Source organism: Myxine glutinosa, chromosome 8, assembly GCF_964187855.1.
Source record: "Myxine glutinosa chromosome 8, kmMyxGlut1.1, whole genome shotgun sequence".
Classification (NCBI taxonomy): Eukaryota; Metazoa; Chordata; class Myxini; order Myxiniformes; family Myxinidae; genus Myxine; species Myxine glutinosa.
This window is the reverse complement of record NC_136268.1, coordinates 31,635,466-31,654,444: the sequence shown is the minus strand read 5'-3', so window position 1 is coordinate 31,654,444 and position 18,979 is coordinate 31,635,466. Positions and strand designations below refer to the sequence as shown.

The following is an 18,979-nucleotide window of genomic DNA, read 5'->3' as shown; positions in this document are numbered from 1 at the left end:
GAATAGAGGACTTGTACACTTGTGGGAGACATAGAAATGGAGGAGAAGAATGAATACATCTGTGTCATCTGAGATAACTTGAACGTTCTCCCCCATCGCACACCGTGATATGGCATGTTGAACGAGGATGGGATCAGCTTCTTCATGGCTTGATGAGAGATCTGTACGCTCCCGACATATCCCCATCATAATCTCTAGAGGCACATCACCTACACCTGCGAGAGTCAAACTATGTCCATTCTGTGTGGCGGGTTTGTAGAAGTCAGGATCCAGCAGGGCTTCAGCAACCATTCTGTTTAGCTGCATCTTGTTTTTGCAGACACCAAGGATTGCACTCTTAGGTGGTGTGGGCATGTCTGGTTTAAGTATGTGGGTTCGGCTGGTTTCCTGCTTCTCCTGTCGGAGCAGGCGACAGTATGCCTTTGTACTGTTATCAAAGTATCTATCAAAGACAAACACGACATTTCCAGCCACCAATGCCTGCTTGACAAAGACCTTGAGTGCATCGATATACAACTGGAGTGCACCAGTTGGCCAGTTAATGGTCCACAGCAGAGCAGACGCATCGTACACAGCAGTGTCAGCAGTAGAGATTGAACGCTTTGAAGTAGTGATTTGGAGAGCAGTTTTCAGGTTTGACTTTTGTGATACTCGCATCATTCCAGCTGAGTCGAATAGCGCCGGAGGATAGGCAGCAAGCTCCGTGCTCAGACAGGCATCTATGGGTACTGATCGGTTGCTTGACATCAGACCTATGATCCTCGCATAGATCATTTCCTGATCATACAACTTCTTGCCACCCAATGTTACATGTTTCTTCTTGTCATGCATAGTTACAATGGGCTTTGATAATTTATCATAGAAACCTGAAGGCCAGCTTTTCCTGAACTCTTTAACCATTGTTTGGCCAATGTCCACAGCATTGTGTGCATTTATGTCTTCATGTGCCATCTCACCTGTGACAATGTTCAATAGTTTACCATTTGGATGTTGGTCGGGATCCAGTGGATCAATAGCTAATGCAAGAGTCCTCTGTATACTCGCCCTGTCCTCCTTATCAGCTGCAATTCTCTTTGCTGATTCCTCTTTGTGAAATTTAGCTATGGGAGGCTCATTATCTGACATTCTGTTGAGACTTGCACAGACCTCGCCACAAATGGCAAAGCTGAGTGCCCACTTTGTCATCTGAGTATCATTTACAGCAAGGCCTGTGGCTCCTCCTGGCCCATGGCCGAGACGCATATATGTGGACTCCATGAACTGATCTGTGAAAATTGAGTTGTTGAACCCCGGGATGAGACGAAGACCACAGTCATTCTTGAGCTCTTTCAGGCGTTCTGCAGGGAGCGACTCCATGTGGTGGATGTAGAACGAGCCATATCTCAGGTAATTGTAACAGCCTGCAGCTGCAAAATAGGGCAACATAGCTTTTACTGCTGCCAGCTGAAGTGGGAAGTCTTGCTCATGCGCTCCTCGAACGAATGCAGTCATAACTAGAACGGGCACTCGGTAGAGCGCATACCTTCGCCGCAGCTACTGTTCTGTACTTGGCATGGGAGTGTAGGGAACAGAACAACAAAAATACGATTTTGACCTTTTCGTGACCTTGACCTTGACCTTTGACCCGATTGCTCCCAAAATCTAATCAAATGTGTCCCGTATAATAACCAATCATCCCACCAAATTTCATGCAATTCGGTTGAATACTTTTTGAGTTATGCGAATAACATACACACACACACACACACAGACATACAAATAAATACACAGCGATCAAAACATAACCTTCCGCTTTTGCGAAGGTAATAAACATTCCTTTTATCAGAGTGTCACTCCACAGCTTTGTGGTCTTGCTGCGTTTAGACCGTTCATTGAGGCAGTTGAGTAGGTCAACCATGCTTATTATTCCTGGATTCTGCTGTAGAAGATTCTGGAGCATCTCCTCTGTAAGCATTCGTAGAGCCCTGAAATTTTGAGGGTACTTTTTCCCGCTCATCATTTTGTCCACGCTGCCAAATGTTACAGAAAGAATTGATTTCAGGGTAAGAGAGAGGATGATGCAAACGGCATGAATAAAAGCCATGAGAGTGTGCATACCACCAAGTAGAGGGATGGTATTCCTGAAGTAAGAAGGAGAATGAAACAGTATGTCTACCGTGACCTTGTATAGTTGCTGATCTACAGTAAATATTAGGACCTTCTGTCCCGTCCCTGATTCACTGATCAGAGTGAGGCCTTTCTCGATTGCTGTTAGTATAGTTGAGGGGGATGCAGGAACTTTGTCGATCAAAGGGAGGTAGACCAATTTTGCCTTGGGCTTAATCACCATACCCGATTTCCGAGCTAGTTGTGTATTGTACCCACTCCACTCTGGACATGATTCAACTGTCAGTATGTCCTTCATGAATTGGTAGTCCAGTTCATCGCAGTGCTGAACGGATATTACCTGGGAACAGAGGAATGAAAGGGGTGGAATTTGATATAAGGCTTTGTCTGGTGGCATAGGAGGGTTCTTTGGGCCATCATATAGGATCCCAGGCACTTCAAAGTCCACAGATTTGTGTCGGTCCTCTATTTTCTGGCGTAAAATGGTTTGATGTTCCCCTGCAACTGGGTCTGAGCTGACAGAGTCCTCAGTTTGAGCAAGGACCATGGCCAAAGAATGGCAGAGTTTATTACAGTTTTGAGATGAGATCTCACAGTCAAAATTGTCTGCACAGCAGTGGATCAAACTGTCTCCATTAAACCTAAATTCCTCCATTTCTTCTGCCACTGCAACAGCTGCTGAGTATTTAAACAATGTCACCTCATCATAGGAACAGCACACACCAAACTTATGGAGAAGAGTTGTAAGACTTTTATTTCTCCCCATTGCCACTCCAAGAGAAATCTGGAGATCAGTTGGAGACTTGTGGACCATTCCGGAAATCATATTACTAATCATGAGGGCAGGCAGAGAATCACCTAACTTTCCACTCACTTTCTCAAGCAGACTCAGTAGTGTTTCACTGACTGATTCACGAGTGATATCAACATCTATGTTGACTGTGTAGGTATTCCTCTTCTTCCTGGATGTGAAAGTCTCTTTTAGTATTTTCTGTGCAACTTTAGACAGGGCTGCATCAATTCCATCGTCGTCATCATCACGCTTCAGAATATGTAATAACTTGGTTGTTCCAGATGCAAATGCAACAATACTGGCGAGACCTGGTGAAGACAGAACTATTATAGCATCTTTGAAATAATTATTTATCTTCTGTATGAGAATGTTTCTCTGTGTGATTGTAGTACCTCCGCTGTCTTCGTACTCCTGTTGCAGTTCAACTGAATTCCACATCTTTGCCTTATTAACAGACATTGTATCTGCCAGAGAAAGGAAAGATGGGTCTTCGGGTGCCTTGCTGTCGATGTTGTTGAAGTTGTACAGGAAATTGGTTTTACACGTGCGATGATACCTTGCATCAGCTGCATGAAGATCAGACTCAATCATGGAATCTATTCTTGTCTTGACCACATGCCCTAGTCTGTCATTTCTTTCACAGCATTTTGCGCAAATAACCTTTGTCAACTCTCTGCCATGCTTGTCAACATCAGTACGTACAAGACATGCAGGTTTGCGACGATTGCGTGGAACTTTAGCGTCATACTCACATGGTAATGTACAAATTGTAGGATTCGCACAAAAAATACAATGTATCTTGAAATCAAACTTTACACCACTCTCATCTACGGGAGCATCTGATCTCAACTGTTTGGCATGTCGAGTTTCAGTTAACTCCTCATCTCTACGCCTTTTTCTACTCTATCTACAAGTAATTTAGAAGTATATAAAGATGCACACTTTCTGTGAATCTTTATTGAATAGTCACTCTCCAGCTGTTGGTGTAGCCCGTCACCTCTTCGTTTACTGGCTGACCGAATACTGTCAATTCGGGTTTCAGTGACGCTGACTTGGAAATCATCCCCAGCTGCTCTGCACTGACCGACTCTCCCAAATGTGCATTCCATATTAGAGGACCTAAAGAGTAGAAAAAATATATATAATGAAATCAGTAAAATCATATCCGCTTTTAAGCAATGCATCAGCAACTAAGAGTCTGTAACATATTTACAGGCGGAGTTAAATTTTCAAATTTTGCAAAAACGTGTAACTATATTTTCTTTTCTTACAGTTCAAAGTAATTATAAATTTTAGGCATTTTTAAATATTGTTAAATGGCCAATTCTTAAACATTGACTGTGACATATAAGATACAATAACAACGATAAATGAGGAATATTTGCATTACTCTTACCTTGTAGTTGTGACATGCAAATGTGAGAACTTTACATCAAAAAATATTATGCATGTACCCAGCCTGTTTGTGATATGATCTAGCAAACTCTATTCAGGAACCTGGGGATAAAGGGAAAAAACAATTGAAACTGTTGACCAACAACTTTCTGGTAGTATCTATGCTAAATATACATACTATGCGACTCCAACACTCTGCAAAGGAACTTTTGTTTGGTAAAAGATTATACAAACCCATTCATTGATTGATGCCGTTTTTTGTTTCCAGGTTATAAAATGACCTTGACCTCAACACTATGACCTTGACCATGAATTGCATCAGTGAAGTGGGAAATGAACGCAACACCCTAAAACATAAACTTAAGCAGCAATTGAGTTAATCAAAATTTAAAAATAACTGGCCATGTCATTTTATTGGTTTGGGGGTCAAAATTGACATAAACATTGACCTTGTACATGTGACCTTGACCTTGAAATGCTTCGGTCACCTCACAAATCGATTCAGCAACCTAGGAAACCTATAATTTGATAGTAAAACCAACAAAATCAACCCATTAGTTGTTGAGATGTGCAAGTGGTTGTTTTGCTAGATGTGGGTGGCAGCCATTTTGCAAATACGCAAATTTAAAAAATGCCACCGCCTAAATTTAATGTTATCATCCAGAAATGCTGACTAGGGGTCCCAAGGATGCCAAAAATACAAAAACCTCTATGACTTGTTTTTTGAAGGGGTTTAGTTGGATTTTGCATGTTTTCCCCCTGACTAGATACTAAAAATAAATTTGTACAAAATAAATGTTTGTATTATGATTGGTGTGTTGTTCCACCAAAAGAACACCAATTCAGCTCAATTCAGAGTGGCTTTTATTGTGCGAGCAGCAAGCACAACACCGCTTCCTGGGCCCGCCGACCTGGAAGTAAAGTGTACATCCATGTCCACTTGTTATATGTTTTCGAAGGTGAGGTCCAGATGTTGCATACATCACAATTGGTGTAAATTATAACAACGCAGCAACTCATGTACAGACATTATCCTCAGTTAAAACAAGCCCGTTCCCCTCCAGCGATGTGTGGTGAAGTGAGCGTAGCGAACTGATCAACGCAAGTGTATATGTATATATATCTACTGTATAAGATAAATAGATGTCTGTCTGTGTGTGTGTCACCATTTTGCTCAGAGATGGCTGAACGGATCTTCGCCAAACTTTCAGAGGTTCATCAGTGAATGCCTGGGAGTGTTTTGGGCAAAAAAAAAAAAAAACCTTCGTTTTTTTTGGAGTTAAAAAAAAAAATTGCTCGATAGTGTCTAAGCCTTTTTAAATTAATGACAGTTATATACAAGTACACATTCGCATAAATAAATACAAAACAATCACCAGACATTTGAATACAAATAAATCAAAGAATTCCGGAAGTGTACGAAGTTCGGTAGTACGGCTTCTTTTTCTTCCTGATCGGCATCACACTCAACTCAGAAACGTGATAAACGCCACATTCACCCACCAGCATATATATGAACCGCCTTCCTCTCCTGCCTCCCCCCTCCCCTCCCCTTCCCCCCTTTTCCCCCTCTCCCCCCTCACCTTCTCCCCTCCCCTTCCCCCTTCCCCTTCCCCCCTTTTCCCCCTCTCCCCCCTCACCTTCTCCCCTCCCCCCTCTTCCCCCTCCCCTCCCCCACACCCTTCCCCCTCCTCCCTTCCCCCCTCCCCTTCCCTCCCCCCACCCCCTCCACCCTCTTCCCCTTCCCCTTTGCTTCCCCCCTCCCTCCTCTTCCCCCCATTCCCCTCCCCCTCCCCTTCCCCATCTCCCCTCCCCCCTCTCACCCCCTTCCCCACATCCCCCCTTCTCTCCCCTCCTCCCCTCCCCTTTCCCCCCTCCCCGCCCGGCAACGCCGGCTACTTCTGCTAATATATATATATATATATATATATATATATATATATATATATATATATATATATATATATATGTGCAGCGTCTGTCCTGTGTTGTCCTGTCTTGTGTTGTGTTGTCACTGAACTACTTTCTCAAACTTTTGTAAAATCGTACCAAACTTCTGGTATGCACATATCTCCCCCGTGGGTATGTCCTAAGGGTATTTCTTTTGAAAAAATTTCCATTTTTTATTTTTTTGGGAATTTTTTTTTTTCAACTTCAATTGTTTATAAAATGTGATATCACGTATATTACAAATACATTTGTGCAAAATAATTGTTTGAATTATGATTGGTTTAAAGTTTAAACCATGACAAAACGGCAACTCGGGTACAGTCATTTATCTATACTAGGGCATGCCCGTACTATACAGTATATATATCTAAAATTATATCCCCCCCCTCTATTTACATGAAATGGTTTGGTCCAAAGCGAACGGCTTGCGAGTACGGTGACAATCCCCCCCCCTCTATTTACATGAAGTGGTTTGGTCCAAAGCGAACGGCTTGCGAGTACGGTGACAATCCCCCCCCCCCCCCCTCTATTTACATGAAATGGTTTGGTCCAAAGCGAACGGCTTGCGGAGTTTGGTAAAGAAATCGCCATAGCGTGCACAAACGCGCAGGAAAGCGAAAGAATCGCAAAGTAGTTTTAATTAGTTTTAAAACATAGTTTAACGCCAACATAGTTTGCCAACGTGAAATAAATGAATACGCTCTCAAATGTGCCGTCCGAGGCAGAGTCTGTTCGCCACGTTCGGCACACGTGATAGCTCGCTGCTCTCTGATTGGTTGAATCGTTTTTTGGACGTAGCTCGCTAACTACTTGTCCGATTAATATGAAACCTTGAAAAGGCACATCCTCGGGTCCCCAGCAATATACCTGGCAAGTTTAAAGTATATCGGACCCGTGGTTGTCGAGAAACAGCGGTCACAGACATACAGACATACATACATACATACACACAGAGATTACTGGAATTATAGATAGATATCTACACATCTGGGCAGTGTCTGTGTTGTCACTTAACGACTCCCTCAAACTTTTGTTTCCGTGGTTGTGAAGTGTTTTTAATAACGTTGTGGTGGTTTTGAATCACGTGTTGGTGAGGTATTTTGAATTATGTGGTGGTGAGGTGTTTTGAATTATGTGGTGGTGAGGTGTTTTTAGATGACGTGGTGGTGAGGTGTTTTTAAATCACATGGTGGTGAGGTGTTTTAATTTACGTGGTGGTGAGGTATTTATAATTAGGTGGTGGTGAGGTGTTTTTAAATGACGTGGTGGTGTGTTTTTAATTTTGTGGCTGTGAGGTGTTTTTTTTACATGTTTTATGGCTGTGAGGTGTTTTTAATTTTGTGGTGGTGAGGTGTTTTTATTACGTGTTTTATGGCTGTGAGGTGTTTTTATTAGGTGTTTTATGGCTGTGAGGTGTTTTTAATTTCGTGGTGGTGAGGTGTTTTTATTAGGTGTTTTATGGCTGTGAGGTGTTTTTAATTTCGTGGTGGTGAGGTGTTTTTATTACATGTTTTATGGCTGTGAGGTGTTTTTATTACGTGTTTTATGGCTGTGAGGTGTTTTTATTACGTGTTTTATGGCTGTGGGGTGTTTTTATTACGTGTTTTATGGCTGTGGGGTGTTTTTAATTTTGTGGTGGTGAGGTATTTTTATTACGTGTTTTATGGCTGTGAGGTGTTTTTATTACGTGTTTTATGGCTGTGAGGTGTTTTTATTACGTGCTTTATGGCTGTGAGGTGTTTTTATTACGTGTTTTATGGCTGTGAGGTGTTTTTATTACGTGTTTTATGGCTGTGGGGTGTTTTTATTACGTGTTTTATGGCTGTGGGGTGTTTTTAATTTTGTGGTGGTGAGGTATTTTTATTACGTGTTTTATGGCTGTGAGGTGTTTTTATTACGTGTTTTATGGCTGTGAGGTGTTTTTATTACGTGCTTTATGGCTGTGAGGTGCTTTTAATTTTGTGGTGGTGTTTTTATTATGTGTTTTATGGCTGTGATGTGTTTTTATTACGTGTTTTATGCCTGTGAGGTGTTTTTATTACGTGCTTTATGGCTGTGAGGTGTTTTTAATTTTGTGGTGGTGTTTTTATTATGTGTTTTATGGCTGTGATGTGTTTTTATTACGTGTTTTATGGCTGTGAGGTGTTTTTATTACGTGCTTTATGGCTGTGAGGTGTTTTTAATTTTGTGGTGGTGTGTTTTTATTATGTGTTTTATGGCTGTGATGTGTTTTTATTACGTGCTTTATGGCTGTGAGGTGTTTTTAATTTTGTGGTGGTGTGTTTTTATTATGTGTTTTATGGCTGTGATGTGTTTTTATTACGTGTTTTATGGCTGTGAGGTGTTTTTATTACGTGCTTTATGGCTGTGAGGTGTTTTTAATTTTGTGGTGGTGTGTTTTTATTATGTGTTTTATGGCTGTGAGGTGTTTTTATTATGTGTTTTATGGCTGTGAGGTGTTTTTATTACGTGCTTTATGGCTGTGAGGTGTTTTTAATTTTGTGGTGGTGTGTTTTTATTATGTGTTTTATGGCTGTGATGTAGGGTGGGCTTCAAAAAATCAAAATGCAGATTGTCTCCGGGACATGGTCTATTTATGTTCCTTTTTGTGTCAAAGGAAAGCACACCAAATTTGAATGGAATCCAATAATAATTAGGGGTGCCACATCAGTGATGAATTTTCCCCCATGCAAAAATAGGAATTCCCATTTTTGGGCTGTATATACACAAAATAAATACATAATTATATATATACATTAAATATAATATTAAAAATAAATATATAGTAAATATACATTAAATAATAAATATACATAAATACACATTATACATTATATATATACAATATATTATACATACAGTTTTGAGACTTCCTATGATCGCTATCTGGGCAATTTTCATGCATGTTTTGTACAGGTTCCCTGGGTCAGGGGTACGCTTTTTTAGTGTGTAATATGTAGGCCTAACTTATTGACTGTGGCTCTTTTGTAGAGAGTGACCCTGTGGAGTAAGAATTAACAGGATTTTACCCACATTCTTGCTTATTTTGCAGATATGGCATGTGCTAGTACCAGTGTTTCATTGAAAACTCGGGCTCAGGATAATGTGTATCTCATTGGGTCCACTTCTGGAGATGCCATCAAAGGTGCCAAGCTCCCGACTGTGCATCAATCTCTTGTCCTGTTTTTCCATCACCTGAAGAAGGAGAATCGCACTGCCTGGGAGAGTGCAACCCTCACCATTGAAGAGGTTGTGAAGTTCTGGGAAAAAGCTCACCTACCTACAACGACGAAGCAGCACTGCATCCATCGTTTGGAGAGGCTATATGAAGAATGGAGGAGCCTCCAAAAAGGTGCAAAGCGGGGTGGTGCGACCCAAGAGAAAAAGGAAGCATCCTTCAAGGCCTCTTTGGAGAAGACGTTTGATCTTAGGCATGCAGATTCGGAGGCCATAATCACCAACCCCGAGGACAGGAAGTTTCTTCACGATCAATTCTCAGAGAGGAAGGCTTCCATGGGATCTGTAGACACTGTGTTGGAGCCAAAAACGTTCTTGTGTGTTTGAAAGATCAGCAGCCACGAGATGATTATCGTGAACTCCTAGAACTGACTGTCATCTACATGGGAGGAATCCCACCTCGTGGAATCCGGATCATGGCTCCAGGAGCAATGCACAGAGCCAGATGGATGGCAAAAGCACTATATTTACTACAGGTGTTCATGTTTCGGTCAGAGTTCCACTTGACACTTCGAGAGGCGAGAGAACTCCGAGCCTTCAACATTTTTGTCTGCCTTGTGTATGTACAGGCTTGGTTTCGGGCTCCACAAGCTATTGAGGCTCCCCTGAATGACATTAACCTCTTCAAGAAGTTGGAAAAGTTTGAACAAATCAATCAGAAGATGGCTCAGGCAGCCTTGAAGGCACTTGGCCGCCACACGTGGTACATGAGCCCAGTACTAGTGGCATTTGCATTCTTTGACACCAGAATTGACAAAGAAAGCAAGATCAATATGATTGAAGCATTGAAAAATGACGGTGAAAACCCCTCTCCAAAGAGACCAGCTATCAAACGAGGAACCGCCCTGTCAATCGCTGGCCTCATAACAAAACACACCAAGCATTTCTTCAGCATCCTAGGGACCCCAACTGATTGGATGGATAAGGATCCTGGTTCATGGGAGCAAGAAACCAGCTTTCAGGAAGCAAAGAAAGCCGCCAGTGGCTTAGTCGTGGTGAACGACAGGGCAGAAAGGGGTGTCGCATTGATACAAGACTACAATAAGCTCCTTACAAAGGATGAAGAGCAAAAGTAAGCTCTGCTCCAAGTTGTTGCTGCTCACAGGAAGATGTACCCCGATGCCAAGAAGGCAACAGTGGTGAAACAGGCCCAGAAATAGGAGTTACATTTCTCATTATATTTGGGTTTTTTAATATTATGTGATATGGTGTCTCTTCATTTTATGAACTGAACATTTGGATTGTTATCATTGAATTTGAGTTTTCATAGCAATATAGTGCTATTTGTGCAGCTATTGTAACTTGTGTTTGCTAGAATACAAAGAAAGTGAGTGGAGGGTCGATTTTCATAAAACAAACTTCTGGTTTTGCTTTCGATCCATATATAGAAAAGTTTTGTAGACACCTTTAGTTTGAAGGCTGATGTGGCACCCCTAAATAAAATCAGATTGCTTTCATATTTGGTGTCTTTTCATTTTGGAACAAAAGGAACAACATAAAGCCATGTCCCAGTAAATATTTAAAAAAAATTATTTTGAGCACCACCCTACTGTGATGTGTTTTTATTACGTGTTTTATGGCTGTGAGGTGTTTTTATTACGTGCTTTATGGCTGTGAGGTGTTTTTAATTTTGTGGTGGTGTGTTTTTATTATGTGTTTTATGGCTGTGATGTGTTTTTATTACGTGTTTTATGGCTGTGAGGTGTTTTTATTACGTGCTTTATGGCTGTGAGGTGTTTTTATTACGTGCTTTATTTATGGCTGTGAGGTGTTTTTAATTTTGTGGTGGTGTGTTTTTATTATGTGTTTTATGGCTGTGATGTGTTTTTATTACGTGTTTTATGGCTGTGATGTGTTTTTATTATGTGTTTTATGGCTGTGAGGTGTTTTTATTACGTGTTTTATGGCTGTGAGGTGTTTTTATTACGTGTTTTATGGCTGTGGGGTGTTTTTATTACGTGTTTTATGGCTGTGAGGTGTTTTTAATTTTGTGGTGGTGAGGTATTTTTATTACGTGTTTTATGGCTGTGAGGTGTTTTTAATTTCGTGTTTTATGGCTGTGAGGTGTTTTTACTATGTGTTTTATGGCTGTTATGTGTTTTTAATTTCGTGTTTTATGGCTGTGAGGTATTTTTATTATGTGTTTTATGGCTGTGAGGTGTTTTTAATTTCGTGTTTTATGGCTGTGACGTGTTTTTAATTTGGTGGTGGTGAGGTATTTTTATTACGTGTTTTATGGCTGTGAGGTGTTTTTATTACGTGTTTTATGGCTGTGAGGTGTTTTTATTACGTGTTTTATGGCTGTGACGTGTTTTTATTACGTGTTTATGGCTGTGAGGTGTTTTCAATTTTGTGGCTATGAGGTGTTTTTATTACGTGTTTTATGGCTGTGAGGTGTTTTCAATTTCGTGGTGGTGAAGTGTTTTTATAACTTGTTTTATGGTTGTGAGGTGTTTTAAATTACTTGGTGGTGAGGTGTTTTGAATTACGTGGTGGTGAGGTGTAATCGTCCCAAACTTCCAGTGTGCACCTACACCTCTCCTATGTATGTGCTGAGGGGTTCTTTCTTGAAAAAAAAACATTCAACCTAAATCTTCAACCTAAATTGCCTATAAAAATGTAATATCACAAACACAACTAGAACGTAGAACGTAGTAGAGCGCATACTCCCGCCGTGGGTTTAGTTGGAATAATACTGTTGCGGATCTGTTGCCGGCCTTCTCCCCTTATCAAGGGGGGATTAATCCCCTTGTCTTTACTGACCTGGCGCGACCAGAGACCTATTACGTCCCTTCCCGGACAGCGCCAAATAGGGTTTCGGGACCAAATCGCTCGTACCTAAGTACTAGCGCTGCCCTGGAAGCGAGGAAATAAGCCTCGCACGAACCACGTGTGATGGTGATACGCCGAGCGGTTTGCGTACACGTGATCTGCGCCGTTATAGATAGTGGAACCCGATTCAAGCGGTTTTACCCGTGCCACGCTTAGTCAATGGAGAAATCACAAAGACGATCGAATTCAGAAGAAAAGGAAGAACAAATAGGTTTAATGATTATTGCACGTATTTACAGCTCAGGACGAAGAGACACAGGGAAGCTTAGACAGTCTTAATTCTTAATACCCAAGGACAAACGGGCCCGTCCGACACACTCACACGGGGATTGCAGATGGGCAGGATGATGTTCAGGCCAAACGCGCCGGCTTGGTCGTCCAGGAACGGCCCCCTCCGGCTCTCCACGGTCCCCGGCACGTCCCGCGAAGATGGAGGTAGGCGAAGGCAGGAACTCGTATCGTGTCGCACGAAAAAAACGGGTAATCTCGGGGCGAACGGTAGAGGGCGGACTTAGCGCGGCTGGCGGTTATTCAGCCACGTTCACTCGCTTTGGCTGAACCGCGCAAGTTATCAACGCCCTGGCTGCGCCCACGTATCCCTCGTAACCAAGTTCATACAGTGCGAGTGATCCTCTTCAAGCGCGTCCTCTCTCTCCTCTGCCAGTCCTTTCAAGCGCCTCTCCCTTCTCAGAACTGAGAACTCACAACTTCTTTCAGCGCACCTTTCCCATCACTGGGAACTCCCGACTGAGAACTGAGTACTGACGAGCACCTCTCCCTCCTCATAACTGAGGTGGGGGCTTCGCGCAATCGGTTTTATTGCCAACCCTCTTAGCCCGATCGATGTTCCAACCACGCCTTGTGACGCAGTGCTGCAGCCACACGCTGTGAGCCTTGATTGGTGGCTCATTCTTACTGTCCCCACTGCTGCTGCACCGACCTCAACCCTCCTCCACCTTCCGAGGTCCACCTCGTGTTAACACGCGCCCAACACAACCAGGGCTATTTAGCCGCAATGGATCGAGCCTATGGACGTGGAATGGTTTGTAGAAGTAGGGCCTATCCTCCTGTCTTTACACAACGCAGGATTAACACTGGAAGGGGCCTACTCTCACATATACGAAGACATAACTATACTACAAATGAGGCTACATGTTGCTTGTGTGACTATCTATGGGGGGCAAACCTTTAACCTTTATTGAGTTTACTGTGCAGTTTTAAAGCATCATACGTATCAAACGATACATTTTATTAAATGGGGAAACCTAATACATACTTTGGTGGTTTTAAAATGACAGAATATGTCTTTATTTAAATTAAAAAATGCGCTCTAACGCATAACCACGAGTTTAAACTACATTTACAACAAATATGAAAACTATTTTCATATCACAATGTTAAATATAGAATATATAGAAGTTAATGTTAAAAAAAAATGAGCCCTATCTTCCAATGGTAAAAAAGATCCTTCAAAAAATTCCTGGATCGGGAATAATATCCTGAGCTTCACCAAAAACTAATCAATTCTTCCTTATCCCAAGGGCAATCTGTCATGTATGAAGCTGCAAATATTCACCGTTGTATCCCTACACCGGGACCGCATTGTATCCCAACGCCCCAGCTTGGATGGCGCTGCAGTTAATCGGGCATGTATCGGCAGAGTCAATAAACGTGTGCTGCAATCGATCGTAGTTTGTCGAGATACCTTACATGGCGACGAGGATAAACATCTAGAGTCTAGACCATGACTTCTTTCAGCCATATCGATGAATTCGACCCTCATGAGGAAGATTTTGACACATATTCTGAGCGGTTGTCTTTCTACTTCGAGGCGAACGGCATCGCGACCGAAGCCCGGATGAAGGCCGTCTTCCTGTCCGTTTGCGGAGGTGAGACGTTCACACTCGTTAAAGACCCGATTCGTCCTCGGACAATCCAGGAGCTCACGTATGCAGAGCTCAAGGCCGCTTTGAAGGAACATTGTAATCCATCTCCTTCAGTCATCCTGTGTCGGTTTAATTTTTACATGTGCAGACAGCAGCAAGGTCGGTCGATCGCAGACTTCATTGCACACCTCAAAAAACTGTCACATCTGTGTGAGTTTGGGGACACGATTGATGACATGCTCCGTGATTTGCTGGTGGTTGGCATGTCCGATGACCGCACTCGTAGACGCCTGGTTGTTGAGAGAAGACTGACGTTCCAAAATGCCAGAGACACCGCCATTTCCATGGAAAGTGCTGAACGCAACGCTACAAGCATCGGTGCCACTCGCCCGTCTGGTACCAGCCCTGCTGTGAATCGGTTGGATCATGTTCAGCCAAAACGTTGGAACAAGGCTCCTCGTCAGAAGCCAGTGCAGTCTCAAACCCACAACAAATGTTTTCGGTGCAACGGAGAGCACCCTCTGGAGATGTCGGTTCAAAGGTGCGACCTGCCATTTCTGTTCGAAAACTGGCCATATTGCTCCAGCTTGCATCACTCGCAAATCGGGAAAAGGGAAAGCTGCTGACAAGAAGATTCATCAGTTTATCGGTTCGGAGGAACCTGAGTGTGACTAGGTGAGCTCTGTTTCCGACAACTCAGAATCGTATGACCTGCTTCATATTGATTCTCACCATAAGCGGGACCCTCTTCTTGCCACTGTTGTCGTCAACAATCGACCATTGCAAATGGAGGTCGACACTGGTGCGGCCGTCTCGCTCATCAGCCATGCTGTTTTCACAAACCTGTGGAGTGATGCTGACCGACCCCATCTGAAACCTACTACCTATGGACTCTCCACCTATACAGGTGAGAAGATTGTTCCCTGCGGTACATGTGACGTCACGGTGGGCTACGATAACCGTGAGTTTCACCTACCCCTGATCGTCATTCCTGGAAAGGGCCCTTCCTTACTCGGCAGGAACTGGTTGAGCATAATTCAACTGAAGTGGAAAAGCATTCATCAACTCCGGGCAGCCAACGTTTCTGCTACCGCAGCAAACACACTCAAAAATGTGCTGGATACATACCCGGATGTCTTCAAGGATGAGCTTGGAACCTTGAAAGGACATACGGCTAAACTCAGTGTTGACCGGGATGCCAATCCTATATTTTGCAGAGCTCGCCCAGTCCCTTTCGCGCTGCGGGAGCGGATAGACAAGGAACTGGATCATCTTGAAAATCTGGGCATCATCGAGCAAATCCAGTATGCCGAATGGGCGGCGCCCATCGTTCTGGTCATAAAATCGGACCAGTCCATCCGCATATGTGGAGATTATAAAATGACCATGAACAAGTGTTCTTCATTGGATAAATATCCAATCCCAAGGATCGAAGACCTCTATGCTCGTCTCATGGGAGGCAAGACTTTTACGAAACTCGATCTCAAATCCGCCTATCTACAGCTCCGCTTGGACGAGAATTCGAAACAGTATCTTACCATCAACACGCATCGTGGGTTGTACAGGTACCACCGACTCAGTTTTGGAGTGAAATCTGCACCTGGAATTTATCAGCGTGTCATGGACAGTTTGTTTGCCGCCAAACGCAACGTCGTTTGTTACCAGGATGATATTCTGGTTACTGGTCGTACGGACGCGGAACATCTACAAAACCTGGATAGAGTTCTGAAGAAGATTTCGGACTCTGGCCTACGTTTGCGTCGAGACAAGTGCAAGTTTATGGTGCCATCAGTCACGTACCTGGGTCATACGATTGATGCCGAGGGTCTACACCCGACAGATGAGAAAGTCCGAGCTATCAAGGATGCTCCTGCTCCACGAGACGTGACCGAATTGAAGTCATACCTCGGTTTGCTTCAGTTCTATGGTCGTTACATCCCGAATGTGACCGACGTTTTGGACCCCCTTTATCGGCTTTTGAGGAAAGGAGTCTCCTGGAGCTGGGGGTCCACTGAACAATCAGCATTCCAGACCTCTAAGGATCTGCTCAAATCGTCCAATGTTCTCGTTCATTTTGATCCAGAGAAGGATCTTGTGTGGTCCGATGTGTGGTCCGATGTGGTCCGATGAAGTGTGGTCCGATGAAGCAAACTTTAAGCTATCGGGTGCCGTTAATCGGCACAATTGTGTCTACTACGCAACTGATAACCCTAAAGTCACGATTGAGCAATAGCTCAATCAACCTGGGGTGACAGTGTGGGCTGGCCTGTCCTGCAAAGGTGTCGTTGGACCTATCATTCTGCACAGGACTGTCGATCAACACATGTATCTGAACATGCTGACGGATACAATCATACCACAGGTACGCGAACAACAGCAGCAGGACGACTTCTACTTTCAGCAGGATGGGGCGCCACCGCACTTCGCACTCACTGTGCGTGCGCTACTTGACAAAGAATTTCCCAACAGGTGGATTGGACGTCGGGGAGCCGTTGACTGGCCACCACGTTCGCCGGATCTCACCCCTATGGACTTCTTTTTCTGGGGATGTGTAAAAGACAGGGTTTTCGCACGCAAGCCACGTTCTGTTGATGCCATGATTCAGTTCATACGGGAAGCTTGCCAGGAAATTGATGCTGATAAAGACCTTTGTGCCAGAGTGTGCATGGGTGTCCATACTCGACTAGTGGAGTGTGTGAATGCCGGGGGCAAACAGTTTGAACATTTGAGGGATTAATATGTTTATTATTGATATGTTTATTTTTGATATGTTATTATTGATATGCTTGTATAATCAATAAAATACGTTTTGTGTGCACGTTTTGTTTTTCATGACTGTATACCTACTTTTGCAGCCCCCTGTATATATATATTGTTGCGGATATGGGATTTGCATCCATCCATATCCGCTTGTAAATATTCCCCTATTTCCTCAATACTTCCCAACTCTCCCCAATCCCCCATTCCCTCGTCCCATTTTCTGTAAACAACTCTCTGTAGACCCGACCTCCCCCTATTTCCCCCATTAAATGTCGCATCCAGGTCCACCGCATCTCATGTGGACAACTATAGGACATCTTGCTAGTTATTCTTAGTCTATGTCAGTTAAGGATTCGTTTCCATTAATTCTGACCCTTCGTTGCACCAGAATGTGATTGTATGGCACCGTTAGGAAGTTTAGGACCTCCCAATACCTCCCCGCAGCTCTTCCTCACAGTTCTCTTCAGCAGCAACAACAACAACAACAACAACGAGCGCAGGGAGTGCGCATCCTCACTCCGGCTTGGTTGGTAGGAGTGGTGGAAGGACACCAGGCCTTCCCAACGAGCCGCCATCGGACATGTGCTCGACGGGGTTACCAAACAGGGGCAGAACATGGCTCCCTGTCGGCTCCTCGTCAAGGGCAGAGCCCGGTAACCCCCGCACCCAATGGAAGCGGCGGACCGGCCCCAATTGGGGCGGAACCAACCAGCCGAGGGCGTGTCACTCCCCGTTGAGCATGCGCAGTAGAGAGAGAGGTGATGTCAGATGCGCGCTGAGCTTGAAGCAAGAAAGACGTACCCTCCGAGTGCGGTGAGACCTCTGCCGTTCAGTGAGACCTCCCTGCATCTTTGGACTGTGCTTTATCCTGTCCCCGAGCCAAGGTGCACCTTGTGCCATCGATCTACCTGTCCATTCCTGCCATCAACCCCAGTGTGAGTCTGCCTTGTCCATTTGTCCGTGGTCTGTCTGGGATTAAATAAGCCTGTATTTAAGTGCCCATCTCTTCTGTGTTCTTTACCTCACTCTACCTTGTAATCTACCCCTTTTCTCCACCACTGTAATTACGCCCTCCTCCGGAGGTCTTGAGAACTGTACCCCCTTGCGTCGTTTCATCTTTCCCAGTCGTCGTGTCTTTTCTATCATTGATTTAGCATAGCGCGATTTGGCCAACGTTATAATCGGGTGTAGCTTGTTAATGGTTCGAACTACGGGTTACTAAACCCGCTCGGTAACCTAAAACCGTAGCTCGAACGGCCGTCTCTTCCCTGTCTCACGACCGAGCGTTGCACTCAGGTCCCGGGAAGGCCCATTCCGACTTTCTGGCCCGAATACCCTGGCGGCGCTGCGGGCGGGAGAGAGCGTTGGGACGACCAGGAACGGAGAGTGGTTAGTAGAAGGAACGGCGGGTTGATCTCCGCAGGGCAACGAGGGAAGCCCTCTCCGTTTCCGTAACAATATATATATATATATTATATATATATATATATATATATATATGTGTGTGTGTGTGTGTGTGTGTGTGTGTGTGTGTGTGTGTGTGTGTGTGTGTGTGTGTGTGTGTGTGTGTGTGTGTGTGTGTGGATGTATATGTATATATATATATATGTATATATATATATGTGTGTGTGTGGATGTGCGTGTGTTGCAGGAGTGGGTGTCCCGTCCTCTACTTCCTTCTACATTCATTTCCATCACTCTTCTCAACCAGTCACTTTCATCCTTCCTCAACACATGACCAAACCATCTCAACCTGTTTCTCTTCACAGCATCCATCACAGGCTCTATTCCCATCATCTTTCGCAATTCATCATTTGTCTTCCTCTCTCTCAACGATACTCCACACATCCACCGAACCATTCGCATTTCCATCCTTTCCAGCCTTCGTTGCTGCTCTACGGTCATTACCCATGTCTCACTCCCATAAATCATAACACTTCTCACACATGCAGCATACACCTTTCCCTTCAGCTTCAATGACACTCCCCTCCTCGTCAGCACGCCACTCAGTTCCCGAAAC

General features: G+C 43.9%; 1 protein-coding gene across 3 annotated transcripts in view; it reads right to left on the bottom strand.

Annotated features, from left to right (window-relative positions):
- The window catches only part of LOC137432380 (uncharacterized), a 515,673-nt gene that overhangs the window by 237,601 nt on the left and 259,093 nt on the right, over positions 1-18,979 (bottom strand). The window lies entirely within an intron of this gene.